Genomic DNA, 24,286 nt, shown 5'->3' on the forward strand with positions numbered 1-24,286 from the left:
AACAGTAAAAATATCAACAGCAACATCAACAGCAATAACATCAAGAACAACAGCAACAATATCAACAGGAACAATATCAACAGTAACAATATCAAAAGCAGCATCAACAGCAACAATATGAACAACATCAACAGCAACAACATCAACAGCAAGAATATCAACAATAACAATATCAACAGCAACAACATCAACAGCAAGAATATCAACAATAACAATATCAACAGCAACAACATCAACAGCAAGAATATCAACAATAACAATATCAACAGCAACAACATCAACAGCAAGAATATCAACAATACCAATATCAATAGTAGCAACAATATCAACAACAACAACATCAACAGCAATAATATCAACATTATCAATATCAACAGTAACAACATCCGGGAACAATATCAACAGGAACAACATCAACAGCAAAAATATCAACAGTAACAAGGTGAACAGCAACAGTATCACCAGTAACAATATGAACATCAAATGCAACAATATTAACAGCAACAATGCCAACAGAAACAATATCAACAGAGCAGTATCAACAGTAGCAAAATCAGCAGTAACAACAACAGCAACAATATCAACAGCAACAATGTCAATAGTAACTATATGAACTGTAACAATAACAACAGCAAGAATATAAACAGCAACAATATCAACAGTAACAATATCAACATTAACAATGTCAATGTTAAAAGCAACAATATCAACAGCAACAATACCAACAGTAACAATATCAACAGAAACTATAACAGCAACATTATCAACAGGAACTTCGATAGCAACAATAGCAACAGTAACATCAACAGTAACAATATCAACAACAACATCAACAATAACAATATCAACATCAATAGCAACAATATCAACAGCAAGAATACCAACAGTAATAATTTCAACAGTAACTATATCAACAGCAACACTATCAACAGTAACAACATCAATAGTAACACTATCAACAACAGCTACAACTTATATTTACGTAGCACACCTCACCTACAGGAAGGTCTCCAAATGATTTACAAGTGGGTGTAGTGGATGAAGAGTTAGGTTTTTAAATGACTCTTCAAGGAAGGGAGGGAGCTCTACAGGGCTGGTAATATTCCCTGACTGTGCTCCAGAGCCTTGAGCACATAATCTAGGCTGACACTTCCAGTGCAGTACTGAGGGAGCGCTGCACTGTCGGAGGTGCCGTCTTTCGGATGAGACATTAAATCGAGGCTCCGTCTGCCCCTCTCAGGTGGATGTTAAAGATCCTATGACACTATTTGAAGAAAAGCCGAGTAATTCTCCCCAGTGTTCTGGCCAATATTTATCCCTCACCCAACACCACAAAAAACAGATTATCTGGCCATTTATCTCATTGCTGTTTGTGGGATCTTGCTGGGTGCAAATTGGCTGATGCGTTTCTTACATTACAACAGTGACTGCACTTCAAAAGTACTTCATTGGCTGTGAAGCACTTTGGGATGTCCTGATGCCATCAAAATTGCTATTGCAAGTCCTTCTTTTTCCCCTCTAGACCAGAATTGTTGAGACTATTTGTCTCTCGCTGCTGTCCCAGCCAAGATCAGGTAACTCAGCTCAGAACAAGGACAGAACCTGGGACCTTTTGGGTCTATAGGGCTGTGTATTATATAGGGCAATGAACCTACCTACTGAGCCATTGTATCACCTCAAAATATAAATGATTTAATTGAAGCTGCAAGATATCTTTGAGGATAAGACTCCCAACAGTGTTAATTATATGCTGCTCCAAGTTAGTTGACAATACTCTGATTTCACCAGTGGCAAGTTCCTGGCCTTTGTCATCACTACCATTGCCATGTCCTCCAGCCTGGTACTCCAGTGCACAACCTCTGTCCGTCCAACATCAGCCAATTCCTTGTTCCCTCATCCAACATCAACAGCTGCTTCCTTGCCTAAAGAGCTCCTATACCAAAGTACATGAGGAAGAAAGGAATAGAATGATATGTTGATAGGGTTAGATGTAGTAAGGTGGGAGGAGGCTCGTGTGGAGAATAAACACCGGCATAGACCAGTTGGGTCGAATGGCCTGATTCTGTGCTGTAAAATTCTATGTAGTTCTATGTAATCTTTGGGAACTCCCTCACTCACCTTGTCACCTCCCTCTCTGCCTTCAACGCCCCCTAAAGAATCTTCCTTTCTGTAATTTTGCCCCACTGAGCCCTTTTCTTCCCTTTGCACCACCCCCGCCCCCACTCCTCAGTTTGGTGTGCATGTGTTCACTGTCCTATACAGGGCTTGGAGACACCTCGCTGAAATAACTGGATCGAGCAGTCTGATAAATACGTTTAGCCTGATAATCATTAGGTACTGCTCGGCACAGAGAGGGACTGATGACTCTAAGACTCTGTGTAATGCAGACTGTATCTCAGTGAGTCCCAGGATCCTCCTTCTGTTCCTCCCAGAGACTTCATTGAGCAGGACCTTCCCTTTACAATCAATGCTATATTATTAAAATGCAGCATCAGCCCAGTGGCTTTAACCATTGAAATATGTGGTGCAGATACAGTCCATGTCTCACAATATTGAGCATACTGCCTCAGTAATTCTGAGATACTCATCTCTACAAAAAGGGGAACCCAATCAACGGACTTCCATTAACCTATAAACCCAGCCCCCCCACAAACCCCTCGATTTGATTCTAGCCTGAAACTCACTCCTTGGTGTCTTGCTCTATAAATCATCTGAACCCTTCAATCCCATGTATTGTATGCATGCATATACACACACACAGATACAGACGCGCGCACACATGTACGCCACTGACAGACATGCACACTCACGCGCAAATTTGCACACACATACACACATGTGCACACACACCAGTGGGTTTCTTGACCTCTCTCAGAGACTCAGGTTAATTTTTAACGTCCTTTTTAAGTTAACTTATTTGTTAAAGATTAGTATAATAAAATCAATAAATAGAACGTTCCGGGAGAATTCACACTATAACTGGAAGGGGGAGTCTCGATCGACTTCGCTTTGAATCGAGTTCGGGCCTTGTCACCTGATTTACATGTCAGCAGTTAGCATCACTGTGTGAATGAAACGTATCACGTGCAGGGAGCTGCCAATGTTTGGGGTCCCACAGGGTTCGTTATTGGAGGTGTCAGCGGCACAGAGGAGACTTTCACTATTAGTGCACTGTTAGTGTCACAGTGCACACTCAGTGTAAAAGCTAACACTTTGACAACATCTACCGAGTACAGAGAGCATGCCCACGATTTCCCGGGCAGTGGGTGAGGGTCCCTGCTGCCAAAAGAGAATCCAAGTTCCGTTGCTAATCATTTCAAGCGTCCGTGCTAGAATTGGCCTCAGTGACCCTCGACCTGGCAGGGGAATGATCTGCCAGGCCTCCCGTTTCCCCGATGACCGTGCAATCCTTCCCTGCTGGGGAGTGCATGGACATGGAGAGAGGATAGAATAGGACTCTGTTGTAACGCCCTCCCCCCATTGCCGGATAATCCGACAGCACTCACTGCCCGGGCTCACCCGTGAAAAATGGTGACTTGGACAAGGTGCTGAGGGCAGCTGGTGCCCATGGCACCCTACCTCAGCAAGGAAATGCCACCTTGAGCATAGGAGGGGAGCAAATTCCAGGGCAGAGGGGAAGGTCATGAAAAAAAAACTAATAATAATAAAGGAGAAAGACTTGCATTTCTATAGCGCCTTTCACAACCTCAGGACATCCCAAAACTCTTTACGGCCAATGAAGTACTTTTGAAGTGTAGTCACTGTTGTAATGTCGGAAATGCAGCAGCCAATCTGCGCACAGCAAGATCCCACAAGCAGCAATGCGATAATGACCAGATCATCTGTTTTAGTGATGTTGGTTGAGCGTTAAATATTGGCCAGGACACCGAGGAGAACTCCCCTGCTCTTCTTCAAAATAGTGCCATGGGATCTTTGACATCCACCTGAGAGGGCCTCAGTTTAATGTCTGCTCCGAAAGGCGGCATCTCTGACAGTGTAGCACTCCCTCAGTACAGCACTGGGAGTGTCAGCCTGGATTACCCCCTAGAGTGGGGTTTGAACCCATAACCTTCATGATTCAAAGGCGAGAATGCTACCAACTGGGCCTATACTGACACCTAAGTGTATAAATAATATACATTTATATAATTTAAACACGTCTGCCAAATGGCCGTATATTTTTGAGACACCTATATCTTTCCCCACTCATCTGTCCTCTATTGTTAATTACAGATTCCAGATGCTTTATTAACTCTGCCTGCGGCCTCTGAAACTTCTCACCACCCAAAGGCACTGCGAGCTACTGAGGTGCTCTCTATTGAAAAATTCCTTCGCTGTCTGTAGTAAGGAAAAATTAAAGCCTGGGGCAGGCTGGGGAATTGTGACCCTGGGAGCCTGAGTTGATGCTGCAGGACTAAACTCTGTTGGTAGGGCAACAGTTGAGGAGTTTGAAGGAGGCCCCTCAAGGCCTCCTTCTCATGGATATTGAAGTTGCTCCTTGTTTAACAAGGGTTTAAGCAGAATGAGACGGTGGTCCATCATTGTTTACATTGCTGCAGGTTACCCAATTCCACACGGGCAGCTGAAGTAGTTGGCTCACAGAAGAAGGTAAGATTCAACTTCTCAGTGTTTGACCAAGGTAAGGTCCAATCCATTTTTAAGTGGTGGGGAAACTTTTAGAAACGATAATCCGGGACAGAATTAACAGTCACGTGGACAAGTGTAGATTGATTAGGGAAAGCCAGCACGGATTTGTTAAAGGCAAATCATATTTAACTAACCTGATAGAGTTTTTTGATGAGATAACAGAGAGGGTAGATGAGGGCAATGCAGTTGATGTGGTGTATATGGACTTTCAAAAGGCGTTTGATAAAGTGCCGCATGGTAGGCTTATCATCAAGATTGCGGCCCATGGAATAAAGGGGGGCAGTAGCTACATGTTACAGAATTGGCTAAGGGACAGGAAACAGAGAGCAGTGGTGAACGGTTGTTTTTCGGACTGGAGGGAGGTGTACAGTGGTGTTCCCCAGGGGTCGGTATTAGGACCACTGCTTTTCTTGATATATGTTAATGGCTTGGACTTGGGTGTACAGGGCACAATTTCAAAATCTGCAGATGACACAAAACAGTGAGGTGGATAGTGATAGATTTCAAGAGGATATGGACAGGCTGGTGGCATGGATGGACACGTGGCAGAAATTTAACGCAGGAAAATGCGAAGTGATACATTCGGTAGGAAGAACGAGGAGAGGCAATATAAACTAGAGGGCACAACTCTAAAAGGGGTACAGGAACGTAGAGATCAGTGGGTATATGTGCACAAATCATTGAAAGTAGCAGGGCAGGTTGAGAAAGCGGTTAAAAAAGCATACGGGATCCTGGGCTTTATAAATAGAGGCATACAGTACAAAAGTATGGAAGTCATGATGAACCTTTATAAAACACTGGTTCGGCCACAACTGGAGTATTGTGTCCAGTTCTGGGCACCGCACTTTAGGAAAGATGTGAAGGCCTTAGAAAGGGTGCAGAAGAGATTTACTGGAATGATTCCAGGGATGAGGGACTTTAGTTACGTGGATAGACTGGAGAAGCTGGGATTGTTCTCCTTGGAACAGAGAAGGTTGCGAGGAGATTTGATAGAGGTATTCAAAATCATGAAGGGTCTAGACAGAGTAGATAGAGAGAAACTGTTCCCATTGGCGGAAGGGTCAAGGACCAGAGGGCATAGATTTAAGGTGATTGGCAAAAGAACCAAAGGTGACATGAGGAAAAACTTTTTTACACAGTGAGTGGTTAGGATCTGGAATACACTGCCCGAGGGGGCGGTGGAGGCAGATTCAATCATGGCCTTCAAAAGGGAACTGGATAAGTACTTGAAAGGAAAACATTTGCAGGGCTACAGGGATAGGGCGGGGGAGTGGGACTAGCTGGATTGCTCTTGCATAGAGCCAGCATGGACTCGATGGGCCAAAAGGCCTATGATTCTTTGATTCTAAGTGAAATGGAATTAGACAATCCACATCCATAGATTTCCATCATAACAACAACTTGCATTTATATAGAGCCTTTAACACAGTAAAACATCCCAAGGTGCTTCATAGGAATGTAGTCAGACAATATTTGACACTGAGCCACATAAGGAGATATTAGGACAGGTGACCAAAAGCTTGGTCAAAGAGGTAGGTTTTAAGGAGCATCTTAAAGGAGGAGAGAGAGGTGGAGAGGGAGGGAATTCCAGAGCTGAGGGCCGAGGCAGCTGAAGGCACGGCCGCCAATGGTGTGGTGAAGGAATTCACTTAGAATCATTGGGAGTTAAATTGGATAACCCCCAAATCTGGGAGCGCGATTAACCCACGCCTGGTCGATGAGATGCAGGCAGCGCGTGAGATTCGTGCTGCCGGGTCATCTCCATGATTTCTGCGCTGTTGAGTGGCTGCATGTACCAGCAGGGTCCGGATTGGGGTGTGGCCAGCACTACTTAAAGGCAGCCTGCACCTCCTAAAGGGGAGGTGCACTGACAATGCAATCGGTGGTGGAAGACAGGTGTAATGGCCGGACCTGCAAGGGAGCTTGCACCGAGCTTCTCCGATGATGCACTGGAGGCTGGAAGAGGTGAACGCACGGAGAGCCATCCTGTACCCGCAGGGTGGCAGGAGACCCTCCAGACACCAGCTGCGGAAGCGGTGGGAGGAAGTGGCACTGGAAGTGAATGCCAGGAGCATTGCACCACGCACGTAGATGCAGTGCAGGAAAAAGTTCAATGACTTGACACGAGTAGTCAAGGTGAATGAATGCAAGTATCAAGTGGCACATCCAACCTACTGCACTTCCCGTCACCCACCCACCAACAAACGCTGCCCATTCGTAAGCAATGCTGCACTTCGAATGCTGCATCTCACCCTCACATTCTTGCAATCCACACACCCACAACTCACAGGTCACACACACTGGCAGGTATTCAACCATGACAGGCACATCACCCAAACATCTGGCAGGACACACTTCCCTCTGTTTTGCAGGAGAAGGTGGCGCATAACAGGAGGCAACAAGAAAGAACGGACCGAGGACAGGCGCACCTCCACATCGTCACCCCCCGGAGGAGACAGTGCTGGGGATCATTGGACGGGCCGCTGCCATTGGCAGTGCAGGAGGTATCGACGATGAGGGTCTCTGCACACCTCCTCCTCCTTCTAGCTTCCTACATCTTCCTCATCAGAATCTTTTCTGATTCACGTGCTGTAGATGGTGTGAGCACGTACGTCTTACTTTTACCTCTCTCCGCACCACAAGTGTAGAGGTTAGATTAGAGGAGGGATCTGCACGTGGTGAGACACCGAGCATAAGTGCGGAGGAGCCGAGGCGGGGGGATCGGATACCACAGGTGCCAGCTCGCCCGAGGGCGAGGTCGCTCACTAGTTCTGCTGCCGAGGAGTCAGATGAGGACTTCAATGGGCCAGGCTACAGATGAATACTTGGTGCACTGGAAAGCCCACGCACAATGTCAAGGGGCATGGAGGAATCCAGCTCCAACTTGGCTCAGGGCTTTGTGCAGAGCTTGGAGCCCATCCTTACCCACATGGACCGGGTGGTCACCTCCATCAGCACATCTGTGGAACCCACATGATACAGTGTCTGATGACCAATGTCACAGCTTCCATTGCAGCACAAATAGATGCCATCAAAGGTCTTCATGCTTCATTTAGAGCTCAGACTGTTGCGTTACAGTCTCAGATTGCTGCTATTGTGGCTCTGGGTATCACTATGGCTTCCAGGCACAGCAGTCCAGCAATCTGCTCTCCAGCTGGTCACCTGGAGTACTGAGGCGCCCCCCCCCCGGGAGAGTGGCAGTGGCGTCATGGCAGTCGAACCTGCTGTCCTCTCTCAGGATAAATGTAAGGAATCTTACAACACCAGGTTATAGTCCAACAAATTTATTTTAAAATCACAAGCTTTCGGAGATTATCTCCTTCGTCAGATGAATGAATGAAAAGGTTCTCAAATCGCATATCTTATACTATGTTGGGACAGCATCACACCAATCAAAAGGTGTCGTTGTTATTCAAACAGGCCAGTCACGGAGAACAGCACGTCCCAGTACACTGGATATACATTGTGTCTATTACACAGGCAGGCAGAAAGAAACTCAAAATGGCAGAGAGAGAGAGAGAGAGAATTTTAAAAAACATATAATTTTTTTCCCCCTTTTTGCTGGTGGGGTTACGTGTAGCGTGACATGAACCCAAGATCCCGGTTGAGGCCGTCCTCATGGGTGCGGAACTTGGCTATCAACTTCTGCTCGACGATTTTGCGTTGTCGTGTGTCTCGAAGGCCGCCTTGGAGAACGCTTACCCGAAGATCGGTGGCTGAATGTCCTTGACTGCTAAAGTGTTCCCCGACTGGGAGGGAACCCTCCTGTCTGGCGATTGTTGCGCGGTGTCCGTTCATCCGTTGTCGCAGCGTCTGCATGGTCTCGCCAATGTACCATGCTCCGGGGCATCCTTTCCTGCAACGTATGAGGTAGACAACGTTGGCCGAGTCACAGGAGTATGAACCATGTACCTGGTGGGTGGTGTCCTCTCGTGTGATGGTGGTATCCGTGTCGATGATCTGGCAAGTCTTGCAGAGGTTGCCGTGGCAGGGTTGTGTGGTGTCGTGGACGCTGTTCTCCTGAAAACTGGGTAACTTGCTGCGAACGATGGTGGAAAAGTGGAGCATCGTGAGGTTGTCCGTGGGCTTGCGGTAGAGTGAGGTGCTGAGGTGCCCGTCTTTGATGCCCGTCTTTGTTGCCCGTCTCCATCAAAGACGGGCACCTCAGCACCTCACTCTACCGCAAGCCCACGGACAACCTCACGATGCTCCACTTTTCCAGCTTCCACCCCAACCACGTCAAAGAGGCCATCCCCTATGGACAGGCCCTACGAATACACAGGATCTGCTCAGACGAGGAGGAATGCGATGGACACCTACAGACGCTGAAAGACGCCCTCGTAAGAACGGGATATGACGCTCGACTTGTCGATCGACAGTTCCGACGGGCCACAGCGAAGAATCGCATAGACCTCCTCAGAAGACAAACACGGGACGCAACCAACAGAGTACCCTTCGTCGTCCAGTACTTCCCTGGAGCGGAGAAACTACACCATGTTCTCCGCAGCCTTCAACATGTCATCGATGCCGACGAACACCTCGCTAAGGCCATCCCCACGCCTCCACTGCTCGCCTTTAAACAGCCACCCAACCTCAAACAGACCATCGTTCGCAGCAAGTTACCCAGTTTTCAGGAGAACAGCGTCCACGACACCACACAACCCTGCCACGGCAACCTCTGCAAGACTTGCCAGATCATCGACACGGATACCACCATCACACGAGAGGACACCACCCACCAGGTACATGGTTCATACTCCTGTGACTCGGCCAACGTTGTTTACCTCATACGTTGCAGGAAAGGATGCCCCGGAGCATGGTACATTGGCGAGACCATGCAGACGCTGCGACAACGGATGAACGGACACCGCGCAACAATCGCCAGACAGGAGGGTTCCCTCCCAGTCGGGGAACACTTTAGCAGTCAAGGACATTCAGCCACCGATCTTCGGGTAAGCGTTCTCCAAGGCGGCCTTCGAGACACACGACAACGCAAAATCGTCGAGCAGAAGTTGATAGCCAAGTTCCGCACCCATGAGGACGGCCTCAACCGGGATCTTGGGTTCATGTCACGCTACACGTAACCCCACCAGCAAAAAGGGGGAAAAAATTTATATGTTTTTTAAAATTCTCTCTCTCTCTCTCTCTGCCATTTTGAGTTTCTTTCTGCCTGCCTGTGTAATAGACACAATGTATATCTAGTGTACTGGGACGTGCTGTTCTCCGTGACTGGCCTGTTTGAATAACAACGACACCTTTTGATTGGTGTGATGCTGTCCCAACATAGTATAAGATATGCGATTTGAGAACCTTTTCATTCATTCATCTGACGGAGGAGATAATCTCCGAAAGCTTGTGATTTTAAAATAAATTTGTTGGACTATAACCTGGTGTTGTAAGATTCCTTACATTTATCCACCCCAGTCCATCACCGGCATCTCCACATCATGGCCTCTCTCAGGATGACAGCGTTCCTGCTCCCACCCCTGCCACTCCACCAGTGCCTTTGCTGTTGCCTGTCAGCCAGTCAGGCCCAGACTGCTGCAGTCCAGGCCGAGATGGTGCAGTCTGAAGCCGGGACCTCCCAGCCCAGAGCTGCTCGAGGTCGTCCTCCATGGCCATCTGCACTCTCCTCAGTTGAAGGTCAGCAGCCTTCCACCACCCATGCTCCAGCCATTGGGGAAGCAACTTGTAGGAGCACTGGGAAAGGTCAAGGCACACGAACGACAGGCACTAAGGGAATGTACAATGGTGAATAGTGTAATGGTGTTTATTTGTTGGTTTATAAATTAATATTTGAACTTGCAGTTGGTGGTGGGGTTTTTTTATACGAGAAGTGGCGGGAGGAAGCAATAAGGAGGACGAATTGATGGTCATGTGGGAGAGGAAAGGTAAGGAGTGTAGGACTGTTGGTGAATTGGGGAAGTATCATTGAGGTTACTGATATCGTTCATTAATAAGATGAGCATGGAGAGCCCTGGAGACAGGGCCTGTGCACCTTGTTGCCTCCTTGCCTCTTCCTCCAATTCCTCCTCCATCTCCTCCTCCTCTTCCTCTGGCTCTGCCTCAGGATCTTGGCGGATAGGCGGTGGCAAGGGCTGTCCTCTCATAAGGGTGAGGTTGTGCAGCATTCAGCATACAACGATGAATCTTGACACCTGCCCAGCGGAGTACTGCAGGGCCCCACCAGAACGGTGCAGGCAGTGGAAGCCTACGGTGTGCTCGATGACATTTCACGTGGCCTCATGGCTCTCATTGTAGGCCTGCTCTGCCCTTGTGCGTGCGTTCCTGACTAGAGTCATGAGCCACCTCATGAGGGGATAGCCCTTGTCGCCCAGTAGCCAGCCTTTGACATGCTGAGCCAGTTGAAGGATAAGTGGGACGTTGGATTGACACATAATGAAGGCGTCATGACTGCTGCCAGGATAGCTGGCATTAACCTGCATGATGTGCTGCATGTGGTCGCACACCAGTTGCACACTGGGGGAGTGGAACCCCTTTCTGTTCATGCCTCACAAATCTGATTGAATTCTTTGAGGAAGTGACAAGGAGGATTGATGAGGGTAGTGCAGTGGATGTTGTCTACATGGATTTTAGTAAGGCATTTGACAAGGTCCCACATGGCAGACTGGTCAGAAAGGTAAAAGCCCATGGGATACAGGGAAATGTGACGAATTGGATCCAAAATTGGCTCAGTAACAGGAAACAAAGGGTAAAAGTCGATGGATGTGTTTGTGAATGGAAATCCATTTCCAGTGGTGTGCCACAGGGTTCGTTGTTGGGTCCCTTGCTGTTTGTGGTATATATTAATGATTTGGACTTGAATGTAGGGGGCATGATTGGCAAATTTGCAGACGACACAAAAATTGGCCGTGTAGTTGATAGAGAAGAGGATAGCTGTAGACTCCAAGAAGATATCAATGGGTTGGTGGAGTGGGCGGAAAAGTGGCAAATGGAGTTCAATCTGGAGAAGTGTGAGGTAATGCACTTAGGGAGGGCAAACAGTAAAAGGGAATACGCAATAAACGGGAATATATTGAGAGGGGTAGAGGAAGTGAGAGACCTTGGAGTGCATGTGCACAGGTCCCTGATAAGGTTGTGAAGAAGGCATACGGAATGCTCTCCGTTATTAGCCAAGGTATAGAATACAAAAGCAGGGATGTAATGATGGAACTGTATAAAATGCTGTTAAGGCCACAGCTGGAGTATTGTGCGCAGTTCTGGTCACCACATTACAGGAAGGACGTAATTGCTCTGGAGAGAGTGCAGAGAAGATTTACAAGAATGTTGCCAGGGCTTGAAAATTGCAGCTACGAGAAGAGATTGGATAGGCTGGGGTTGTTTTCCTTGGAGCAGAGGAGGCTGAGGGGTGACTTGATTGAAGTGCACAAAATTATGAGGGGCCCAGATAGAGTAGACAGGAAGTACCTGTTTCCTCTAGCGGAGAGTTCAAGAACTAGAGGACATAGATTTAAGCTGATTGGCGGAAGGATTAGAGGGGACATGAGGAAAAACTTTTTTACCCAGAGGGTGGTGGGTGTATGGAACTCACTGCCTGAATTGGTGGTAGAGGCAGGGACCCTCAACTCTTTTAAAAAGTACCTGGACCTGCACCTAAAGTGCTGTAAGCTGCAGGGCTACAGAAGGTGGGATTAGAATGGGCACCTGGTTGTTCTTCGAGCCGACGTGGACACTGTATCTTTTCTATGGTTTTATGGTTCTAAGATGGCCGAGTTCAGATGCGGAGCAGCATAGCTGTAGTGCTGAAGACTTGTGCTCCAGAACTAGCTGCGCCTCTAGCCAAGCTGTTCCAGCACAGCTACAACACTGGCATCTACCCGACAATGTGGAAAATTGCCCAGGTATGTCCTGTCCACAAAAAGGACAAATCAAATCCGGCCAATTACCACCCCATCAGTCTACTCTCAATCAGCAGCAAAGCGATGGAAGGTGTCGTCGACAGTGCTATCAAGCGGCACTTACTCACCAATAACCTGTTCACCGATGCTCAGTTTGGGTTCCGCCAGGACCACTCGGCTCCAGACCTCATAACAGCCTTGATCCAAACATGGACAAAAGAGCTGAATTCCAGAGGTGAGGTGAGAGTGACTGCCCTTGACATCAAGGCAGCATTTGACCGAGTGTGGCATCAAGGAGCCCTAGTAAAATTGAAGTCAATGGGAATCAGGGGGAAAACTCTCCAGTGGCTGGAGTCATACCTAGCACAAAGGAAGATGGTGGTGGTTGTTGGAGGCCAATCATCTCAGCCCCAGGGCATTGCTGCAGGAGTTCCTCAGGGCAGCGTCCTAGGCCCAACCATCTTCAGCTGCTTCATCAATGACCTTCCCTCCATCATAAGGTCAGAAATGGGGATGTTTGCTGATGATTGCACAGTGTTCAGTTCCATTCGCAACCCCTCAAATAATGAAGCAGTCCGTGCCCGCATGCAGCAAGACCTGGACAACATCCAGGCTTGGGCGATAAGTGGCAAGTAACATTGGCGCCACACAAGTGCCAGGCAATGACCATCTCCAACAAGAGAGAGCGTAATCATCTCCCCTTGACATTGAATGGCATTACCATCACCGAATCCCCCACCATCAACATCCTGGGGGTCACCATTGACCAGAAACTTTACTGGACCAGCCATATAAATAATGTGGCTACAAGAGCAGGTCAGAGGCTGGGTATTCTGCGGCGAGTGACTCACCTCCTGACTCCCCAGAGCCTTTCCACCATCTACAAGGCACAAGTCAGGAGTGTGATGGAATACTCTCCACTTGCTTGGATGAGTGCAGCTCCAACAACACTCAAGAAGCTCGACACCATCCAGGACAAAGCAGCCCGCTTCATTGGCACCCCATCCACCACCCTAAACATTCACTCCCTTCACCACCGGTGCAGTGTGGCTGCAGTGTGTACCATCCACAGGATGCACTGCAGCAACTCTCCAAGGCATCTTCGACAGCACCTCCCAAACCGACGACCTCTACCACCTAGAAGGACAAGGGCAGCAGGCACATGGGAACAACACCACCTGCACGTTCCCCTCCAAGTCACACACCATCCCGACTTGGAAATATATCGCCGTTCCTTCATCGTCGCTGGGTCAAAATCCTGGAACTCCCTTCCTAACAGCACTGTGGGAGAACCTTCACCACACGGACTGCAGCGGTTCAAGAAGGCGGCTCATCACCACCTTCTCAAGAGCAATTAGGGATGGGCAATAAATGCCGGCCTCGCCAGCGATGCCCACATCCCATGAACGAATTTAAAAAAAGCAATCCGTGTGCAGTCAATGGCACCCTGCACCGTGGGGAAGCCTGCAATGCGAGCAAAACCTCGTGATTGCTCATTCTGCTTTTCTCTGTCAAGAGAGAACATAATTAATCTGTTGTGCAGCTTGTACAGAGCCTCAGTCACCTCCCTTATGCAGCAGTGCACTGCAAACTACAAAATGTTGCACATATGTGCAGTGGCCTGAAAGGATCCAGAGGCGTAAAAGTGCAGTGTCACAGTTACCTCCACAGCCTGTCCTCGCTCTGATGCTGCCGTTGTTGCTGCAGCATTTGACATATCTCCATCACGACCTCTTTCGTGAACCGAAGCCGTCAGATGCACTGATCTTCGCATCATGTCAGAGAATTGGTCCCCGAAAGTCCTCATTGGATATGGCCTCCTGCTCAGTGCCCTGCGCCTCCTCCTCCTTCCTCTCCTTGCAGCTGGACCTGCTCTGTGTGGCCTCTCTTTATTCTCCCAGTCGTGTTCAATGTCCAGCGAGAGTCCTAGCGGGCCACCCATGGTTGGCAGAAACCTTGTTCAGCACACTGTTTGAAATGCCACCAACAGTAATGCAGGACCTGCCAGGCCGCTCTCTACATAATATTTCAACTTTCTCTAAATATAGGATGCTTCAACAAATATGTCCGATTGTACCAGCAGCCAGAAGCAATAATCCAGCAACTAACCTGCAATACCTGCATGATCCCTTTAAATAACACTGGTGGGGGGCCCTCCAGGCCGTCTACAACCTGTTCAGTTGTGTCTGTTTAAGACAGTGCATTGGCTGGAGCCAAAATCGTATCTGTCCCTTTAAATCAGCGTTGCACACTGATCTACCGCATATTCTCCCTACTTTACATGGTGCCAGCGTTCGTTATCTGTGCGTGTGCGCAAACGCCTTTTCCAAGATGGCGTCCGGCACACATCACGCTAGAAGTGTGCGCACGCATTCCGGTTGCCATTTTGGTTCCTTAGGAGGCCGTGTAGTGCCTACAAAACGGGTGCTACACAGCCCAATTTATAGCCCATTGAATCGTACAGCCATTCGGCCCATCGTTTCTGTGCCAGTTCTCGGAAAGAGCTGTCCAATTGGTCTCACTCCCCCTGCTTTTTCCCCATAGCCCTGCAAATTTTAAGTATTTATCCAATTCCCTTTCAAAAGTCACGACTGACTCTGCTCTCACCGCCCTTTCAGGCAGTGCGTTCCAGATCATAACAACTCGCTGCGCAAATAAATTCTCTTCATCTCCCCTCTGGTTCTTATTGAATTATTTAGATGTGAAGGTTTTTGAAACTTTCCTCCTTTCATTTGCTATTTCTCTTTGTATCGGGCCCCACTCCTTGCAGACCCCCAGGCCTCTCTCACTAAAACCATTTTGATTTCAAATTGCCATGTGCTATGCACTGAGGTCTAGTCCCTTGTTTCCACTCATTCTAATCTGTGGCCTCACTTAAAGGGGAAGGAGTGTCTGGATTCCTTTCCCCCCTTTTTTATACAATAAGAATCTTAACGGGAATTTCTTTGATGACACATTCCAATAATGCCCCAGAAAACATAAGACAGTCACCTATATCCTGTGTTTGAGGAGAGACCTTAAGGCTGCTCAAACTTTGAAGCATGTAAAATAAATATATACAATGCCGACTGTATAAGCCTTGTCAAGAAAATATACGACGGACTCCAATATGCAAACAAGAGTACCACTCTTCTCTTAAAGAACGTCCAAACTAACGTGTTTATACCTTAACTGTTGAATGTTTGACTGCTCTCCCTGATTTGATTCGCAACGATTGGCTTCATCAAGTAAAGTTTTGCACAAAAGAAAAATGCCTGTTTTATCCACTAAGGGGGCACCCTAGAGTAAGGCCTCACTCTCCGCTAGGCCATGATTAGGAAGTCAGCTTTAGGGAGTATCCCAGACCGGCTCCAAACTGTTGGAGAGGTAACTTCAAACCAGCCCGAGACCCTGTCTAGGCTACCCCATGGTGCAGGCTGGGAAATCTGTAGCTTAGCTTCCCGGAGTCAGATTTCTGTTTGGATATATTGCTATTTTCTATTAAAAGGGGAAGAAGTTTGGACAAGTAATATTTACCCTAAACTTTCCAACTCCTTTTAAGCCATGTTAGTTTTGTACTTTGTCCCCTAATTCTGCGTCCACAGCCCAAATTAGTCTGCTTCCTCCTGCTTTAAAGCCCTGGATCATATCCCCTTGCGAACACACGTAAATTAAGTCCCACATCGTGAAGCGAATAGGCCACCAGATAGTTTGGTTGATGGGTGTGATTCTGCGATGAATCACTAAATCACGCCCATCAATCAAGCTATCTGGTGGCCTATTCGCTTCACGATGACAATATTCCGCGATGGCCGGGATAAATTCCCGGCCTGCAAACGTTAAATAATATTAATGTCCCTCACAACATTCCACAAGGGAAACAGCTTTAGTTTTGTGTCTCTCTCTTCATAACCCTGAACCCCAGTTTCTGGGGTCATTCTTGTTGCCTTGCCCAAAGCATCGATGTCATTTGGAAGGTGGGCTGCAAGACTGCCCCAGCCAGTGATCTGTACAGGGTTACAGTAACTTGTAAGAACATAAGAACATAAGAAATAGGAGCAGGAGTAGGCCAATCGGCCCCTCGAGCCTGCTCCACCATTCAATAAGATCATGGCTGATCTGATCCTAACCTCAAATCTAAATTCATGTCCAATTTCCTGCCCGCTCCCCGTAACCCCTAATTCCCTGTACTTCTAGGAAACTGTCGATTTCCATTTTAAATTTATTTAATGATGTAGCTTCCACAGCTTCCTGGGGCAGCAAATTCCACAGACCTACTACCCTCTGAGTGAAGAAGTTTCTCCTCATCTCAGTTTTGAAAGAGCAGCCCCTTATTCTAAGATTATGCCCCCTAGTTCTAGTTTCCCCCATCCTTGGGAACATCCTTACCGCATCCACCCGATCAAGCCCCTTCACAATCTTACATGTTTCAATGCCTAGGAGGTACATCTCAGTAGTTGGCTATGTTTAGTGATAACAACTTCATATTGGTGCAAACATCCAGTCAATGCTATTATTTCAACATAAATACGGGGATTGCATCTCCCAATTGTCCTGACATTGGGTTGATCAACTACAGCTCATCAGGTGGCTGTGTTGGAGAATTTCAGATCCGGGGTTGTCTAATTCGGGGGGTGTCAGTTGAGCAGCAGTGGGTCCTTTGGATGTAGCAGTGGGTCCTCTGGATGTAGCAGTGGGTCCTCTGGATGTAGCTGTGGGTCCTCTGGATGTAGCAGTGGGTTCTGGCTCCAGCGTGGGATCTGGTCCCAGTGTGGGATCTGGCTCCAGCGTGGGATCTGGTCCCAGTGTGAGATCTGGCTCCAGCGTGGGATCTGGTCCCACTGTGCGATCTGGCCCCAGCATGGGATCTGGCCACAGTATGCGATCTGGCCCCAGTGTGGGTTCTAGTCCCAGTGTGGGTTCTGGCCCCAAAGTGGGATCTGGCCCCAGTATGGGTTTTAGTCCCAGTATGTGTTCTAGCCCCAGAGTGGGATCTGGCCCCAGTATGGGTTCTGGCCCCAGTATGGGTTCTAGCCCCAGAGTGGGATCTGGCCCCAGTATGGGTTTTAGTCCCAGTATGGGTTCTAGCCCCAGAGTGGGATCTGGCCCCAGTATGGGTTCTAGCCCCAGAGTGGGATCTGGCCCCAGTATGGGTTCTAGTCCCAGAGTGGGATCTGGCCCCAGTATGGGTTTTAGTCCCAGTATGGGTTCTAGCCCCAGAGTGGGATCTGGCCCCAGTATGGGTTCTAGCCCCAGAGTGGGATCTGGCCCCAGTATGGGTACTAGTCCCAGACTGTGTTCTAGCCCCAGAGTGGGATCTGGCCCCAGTATGGGTTCTGGTCCTCGTGTAGTTTCTGGCCCCAGAGTGGGATCTGGCCCCAGTGTGGGTTCTGGTCCTCGTGTAGTTTCTGGCCCCAGAGTGGGATCTGGCCCCAGTGTGGGTTCTAGCCCCAGTGTAGTTTCTGGCCCCAGTGTGGGATCTGGCCCCAGTGTAGTTTCTGGCCCCAGTGTGGGTTCTGGCCCCAGTCTGGGTTCCGGCTGCAGCCTGGGTTCTGCGCCCAGTGCATGAACTGCAGGAGCACCAACCTCTGCTTGACACCATGAGGTACCAATCAGTGCCATTTGGCACCATGAGTAACCGTCAATTAACCAGCTCAGTTCACAAGCTCTTTCACATCAATGTGAACTAGTTTCTGACTATGCATTTACAGGAAGCAGCAGGGTAAATCAGGAGTCAGCTCTGCAACAATTCGATGATACTGAACAATAATTGAAAGAAAAACTGATATTTGGAGCCTGCAATCACATGCATTGTGCACAAACAAATCAAACAGTGAAGCCCCTATCAGGCTTATTACAACGACATCGATAACTACTTGCATTTATATCAAATTTATAGCACAGAAACAGGCCATTCGGATGCAGTTCATTGATTAAACTTGTACCCAGTGCCATTTTGTTTCAAAATGGAAACAATTGTGTATCTCAAACTTTCACAACTTGTTTCTTCTTGTTGCTTAGTGCCCAACTCCTTTATCTTTTTGTTCTAAGGTCTCACCTCTGTTTGTTTTACCCTTTACAATACACCCGAAAACTGGATTCAGAATTATTTGGATCTTTTAGAAAAGTGGGGCCAGCAGATGGCAAATGCAGTCCATTGGAAACAAATGCTAAATAATTAACTTGGAAACCCAACTAGGATAATGTGTTCAATGGAAAAATTTTGCAGCACATTGATGAGGAAAGAGATCTGGGGATTATAGTAGACAAATTATTAAAACCGTCGGCATTGTAGATGGGTGATAAAGGCAAACAAGGTGTCAGCTTTCATTAGAGGAGAGATGGAGTACAGACCAAAGCAGTGACGATGTTACTGTGTAAGGGTTAAATTATGAGGACAGGTTGCCTCAACTTGGCTTGTATTCCCTTGAGTTTAGAAGGTTGAGGGTTGATCTAATTGAGGGGTTTAAAATGATAAAGGGATTTGATGGGGTAGATTCAGAGAAAATGTTTCCTCTGGTGGGGAGTCCAGAACAAGTGGGCATAAATTTAAAATTAGAGCTCGGCCGTTCAGGAGCGAAATCAGGAAGCACTTTTTCACACAAAAGGGATTGGAAATCTGGAACTCTCGCCCCCAAAAGGCTGTTGGGGCTGGGGGTCAATTGAAACTTTCAAGATTGAGGCCGATAGATTTTTGTTAGGTAAGGGTATCCAGCGATATGAAGCAAAGGCAGGTAAATGGGGTTGAGGTACAGATCAGTCATGATCTAATTGAATGACGCAACAGGCTTGAGGGGCTGAATGGCCTCCCCCTGTTCCTATGTTCCCGTTCAGCAAATATATGAACAAACGTTGACAATCATCAAATCACGGAGAATGGCCACTTGAGTGAGATACCCAAGGTTGTTGACTCCACCCCAGCAAGAGCTGGTAGCTTCAGGGGAGGAGAGGGAGAAGCTGGGAGGAAAGCTACCCTGGATTAAGGAGTGGATAATTTTTTATTTTATCGTCAGATTGGGCCTCGCCGGGACCGAGTCTGAACAAGCTGTTTTTATCAGTAGATGCATCATGTGTCCCAGCATACACTGCATGACACTGACCACAAATCCAGTGAACTGAGACAGAAGAAAATGTAAGGCCAGAGATTTATGATCTGCACCTCATGCAAAGAAATACCAGACAGCAATGAGGCAGGAATGTTCCAATATTTGTTCTGTGAGATGCCCTTTAACCTCCTTGGGTGTTACATTATATTTTCTGCAAAGCTCTCTATCTGACACTCAGTTCTCTCTCGAACCTCTGCTCCACATATCCTGTCCTGCACTAAGTCCCATTGGCCTATGACCCCTGTCCTCATAGATTCCTAGCTTCCTGTCGTCCACACCTCAAGTTTAAAATCCTCGTCCTCATCTTTAACCACCCCCCCTCTCGTCTGCAAACTCTCCTTTACTCTGACTCTGGCCATCAACAACTTGCATTTATATAGCGCCTTTAACATATTAAAATGTCCCAAGGCGCTTCACAGGAGCATAAATCAGACAAAAATTGACATTGAGCTAAAGTAGGCCAGGTGACCAAAAGCTCGGTCAAAGAGATAGGTTTTAAACAACGTCTTAAAGGAGGAGAGAGAGGCGGAGAGGCAGAGAGATTTAGGGAGAGGTCTCCAGAGCTTAGAGCCTAAATGGCTGAAGGCACGGCCACCAATGGTAGGACGAAGGAAATGATGTGGTCTCTGTGAGAACTCCCCTCCCTTCGCCCCCAGTCCTACTCTCTGCCTCTCTATCGCTTTCTCCACCTTTTTAACAATCCTCTCAAAAGTGCACCTCTTCAGTGCCACCTGTCTCCTTTCCAGACTCCTTAACTCTGTGACATTTCATGTTAAAGGCACTATAGAATGGTGATTGGTTATTGATCGGTGTAGAGAACCTTGATGATCTCTTTGGACAACCGGTGTGACAATCGTTTTTTTTGAAAAGTTATTTTCCATTTTCTTCCTTATCAGCTCAAATTAATTTTTCCTCAGGACCTCAGCGCAATGGAACTCCTCCCCTCCCTCAGTCTTCCGGCCCTCCAACAATCTACAGACTGTTTGAACTCGAGCTTGGAGTTCTGATTCATCCCGTCTTCTTTCCTACTCAATAAAAACACACGTTGTTTCCCATCCTCCTAGGCTCCGCCAGGCCTGTTTGCTGATCTCCCCATAATGTTCAGACCTTGTGGTGTGGAACAATACTTCATTATTCAGCTGCATCTGTTCCACATTATTTTTATTCGTAAGCAGGTGAGGACACTTGGTGCCTCTACTTTCAATTATTTAGCCTCTCTAGTTCATATAGATAGCTAGATAGATGTATAGATGTAGATATCAAATTGCTCAGATGTGCTCTAGATGGCTGTGTAGTCGGAGTCAATATCCAAGCTATCTGCTTCGGCCTAGCAATGTATCTAAGCACAGTGCTGTCACTCCAATTGCCCCACTGGGCAAGCTGTGTGTATTCTGTGCCTATAAGGTCCGATTTTCCTTTCAGACCCCTTGCCTGACACCAGTAAGGGGCAGCGGATGAGAGACACCGTACTCCTGCAGAGACAGGAATGGACTTAGATTTCCTTGGCAGGGTTGCTCCCTGTCAGGGCGATATGCTAGCACCGGGGCAGTGGAAATAGGAAAGTAGTCACAGGCCAGAGGTGCTAACGTTTCTGCTCCTGGTGGCTGGGTTTGGGACCTTCTGAGGAGCAGCCAGAACGTAGCAAAGTTCTATTTGGGTGGCCCAGGGGCTGATGGATCAGACACTGAGGCAGGAGGGCTGGGAAGGGAACTCCCTTCCAGATACTAGCTTTGGACCTGTGTCCTCCCAAAAGGAAAATCTATGCTGTAGTGTCCTGATCAACATGGATGCACATTCAAAGGAACCTAGTCCCCCTTCTATCATCCTGGTGGTCCCATGATACAACGATAATGGAATTGTTGACTAATCAGAGCAATCAATCTCTATCAATGAGTCTCCAACAGACCCAGACATGAGGTGAGGAAAACCCCAGTGATGGAGAGCTTTGGGAACCATAGGTCCAAAGTCACCCGTTCCTCCCAATCCTGTTATACTCACCACACTTCATGTCTGAAATTTCTCATATTCAATCAGGAGTTACTGAGGTCAATTATAGTGGCACTAGCCCCACCCTGACTTATCTGATCTAACTCAGTACAGACTAGGACCTTCTGGTCTGTGTGGCTGAGTTTTATTGACGAGGGTGATGGTGTTTGGGGGGGAGGGGATATTAGTGTCAGCTGTCAGCTGTGGCTCAGTGGGCAGCACTCTCCTCTCTGAGGGCAGAAGGTTGTGAGCTCAAGACCCACTCTAAGGCTTGAGCACAACATCTGGGCTGACACTTCATCTCGGTACTGAAGGAGTGCTACATTGTCTGGAGGTGCTGCCTTTCAGATGTGCTATTAAACCAAGGCCTTATCTACCCTACTAGGTGGACGTAAAAGATCCAATGGCACTATTTGGAAGAAGAGCAGGGGAGTTCTCCCTGAGTGTCCTGGACAATATTTATCCCTCACCCAACATCACAAAAATCTGATTGTTGTTTGTGGGACCTTGCTGTGTGCAGATTGGCAACTGAGTTTACTTCATTACAACAGTGACTACACTTCAAAAAGTACTTCATTGGTTGTAAAGCGCTTTGGGATGTCCTGAGGTTGTGAAAGGCGCTATATAAATGCAAGCTCTTTTTTTATTTCTCAGCATCGCTGGGTGAGGGGCAGTCAGCCAGTGCTGCTGCTCCTGTCTATAATGAAGTGATGCCTGCATGGATCCTGGGCTCGTGTGGACGTCAGGTGAGGACGCACAGCAGCATGACCGTGATGCCTGTTGACAATCCCTGCCAAGGCCACGTATGATGGCTCTTTGGGTGAGATACTGGAGGGCGGCCGGTGCATGTGGAACTATGCTCAGCCCCTCCAGGAACGAGGAGAGAAGAACATTGGTGAAGGGAGGAGGGTGAAAATAGTTTCATCCAGAACTTAGAGGGGGGCTTAACAGCTGGCGGTGGAACAAAATGCAGGATGCCTTTCACCCCGTTCCCTTTTAGGTTTAAGCATGAAGCACTGAGTAATGATTGAGCTGTCTGCGTGGGTCTTGGCCCTACTTTGCTGTGCTTTGATGCAGGACTGAGCCTGTGGCAGCTCTCTCCGCAGTTCGCTCGCCCTGAGAACAGAATGGATCGTGTTACTGCTGCCTGGATACTGACCTCATCAGTAATTCATGCTCTTCCTGGAAAAGCCACACTTATTCCCGATCTCCTTCTCCTTTTACAGCCAAAATTCCTGACTTTTCTTTTGGAAGGGAATACAAGATGCATTGGAAAGATTTAAAGAAAATTTTCAATCATTCTGGCCCAGTTGATTGGCTTCAGAGGGTCCATGTGTCTTACAGGAGCTGAGAACCATTTAAGTTGATGTACTCCAGGAGAAGATCATTGCCAAAGTGCCCAGGTCCACCCCCTGCACCAATGTGATGTATCTATTTCCTACACCAGCCATTCTTGTGGCCTCACTGAATGAGGTTAAGAATCTTAAGACGAATTGTTCCTATTTTTCATTAAATAATACAAGAAATCACCTCTCCTCTCCCCACACACCCAATCACCTCTCCCTTCACACTCGATCACCTCTCCCCACACACCCAATCACCTCTCCCCACACACCCAATCACCTCTCCCTTCACACTCGATCACCTCTTCCCACACACCCAATCACCTGTCCCTAGGCACTCGATCACCTCTCCCCACACACCCAATCACCTGTCCCTAGGCACTCGATCACCTCTTCCCACACACCCAATCACCTCTCCCTATCTACGTGTTCAACTTTTCCTCATACACTCGATAGCATTACCCTGAATATGTGTCAAACAGACAAACCTTGTCACTTGTTGAGCTCTCTCGCACACTCACTGGTTGAGTTTTTCACACACTTACTGGTTCATTTCTCTTGCACCCTTGCTGGTTGAGTTCTCTTGTACACTTACTGGTTGAATTCACTCGCATAGTCACTGGTCGAGTTCTCTTGTACACTCTAGTTAATTTCTATCACTCGCTGTGTTCATTGTGTGCTCTTGCACGTTCACTGGTTGAGTTCTCTTGCACACTGACTGGTTGAATTCTCTTGCACACTCACAGGTTGAGTTCCGTCACGTGCTGCACCATTTGAATTCTCGTGCCCACTCACAGGTTGAGTTCTCTGGCACACTCTCTGGCAGTGCAACCGCACTCAGACAAGATAAATCGGCTGCGGCACTGCTGGGGTTAACGAAACCTCGGATACGGGAAATATTGAGCTCTGTTCCCATCATCCTGACACTCTCCAAGGCTATCGGAACTTCCTCTATTGATGTCAAGAAAGAGGCAGTATCGGGGGCAGAGGGCTGGGTCGACTAGATACGACAGAGAGGGATCGTCCTACAGATTGGAAATAGTTCAACAATCATTGTACTGTTAGTTTTAAGTATATAAATAAAGACTTGCATTCATACAGCGCCTATCACAACCTCAGGACGTCCCAAAGCACTTTACAACCAATAAAGTACTTTTGAAGTGTAGTCACTGTTGTAATGTAGGAAACACGCCTGCCATTTTGTGCACAGCAAGATCCCACAAACAGCAATGAGATAAATGGCCAGATAATCTGTTTTGAGTGATGTTGGTTGAGGGATAAATATTGGCCAGGACACATGGAAGATCTCCTCCTGCTCTTCTTCGAATAGTGCCATGGGATCTGTTAAGTCCGCCTGAGAGGACAG

General features: G+C 47.7%; 1 protein-coding gene across 1 annotated transcript in view; it reads right to left on the bottom strand.

Moving 5' to 3' along the window:
• The window catches only part of lmx1al (LIM homeobox transcription factor 1, alpha-like), a 447,206-nt gene that overhangs the window by 175,433 nt on the left and 247,487 nt on the right, over positions 1 to 24,286 (bottom strand). The window lies entirely within an intron of this gene.

Source organism: Heptranchias perlo, chromosome 37, assembly GCF_035084215.1.
Source record: "Heptranchias perlo isolate sHepPer1 chromosome 37, sHepPer1.hap1, whole genome shotgun sequence".
In the NCBI taxonomy this organism is placed as follows: Eukaryota; Metazoa; Chordata; class Chondrichthyes; order Hexanchiformes; family Hexanchidae; genus Heptranchias; species Heptranchias perlo.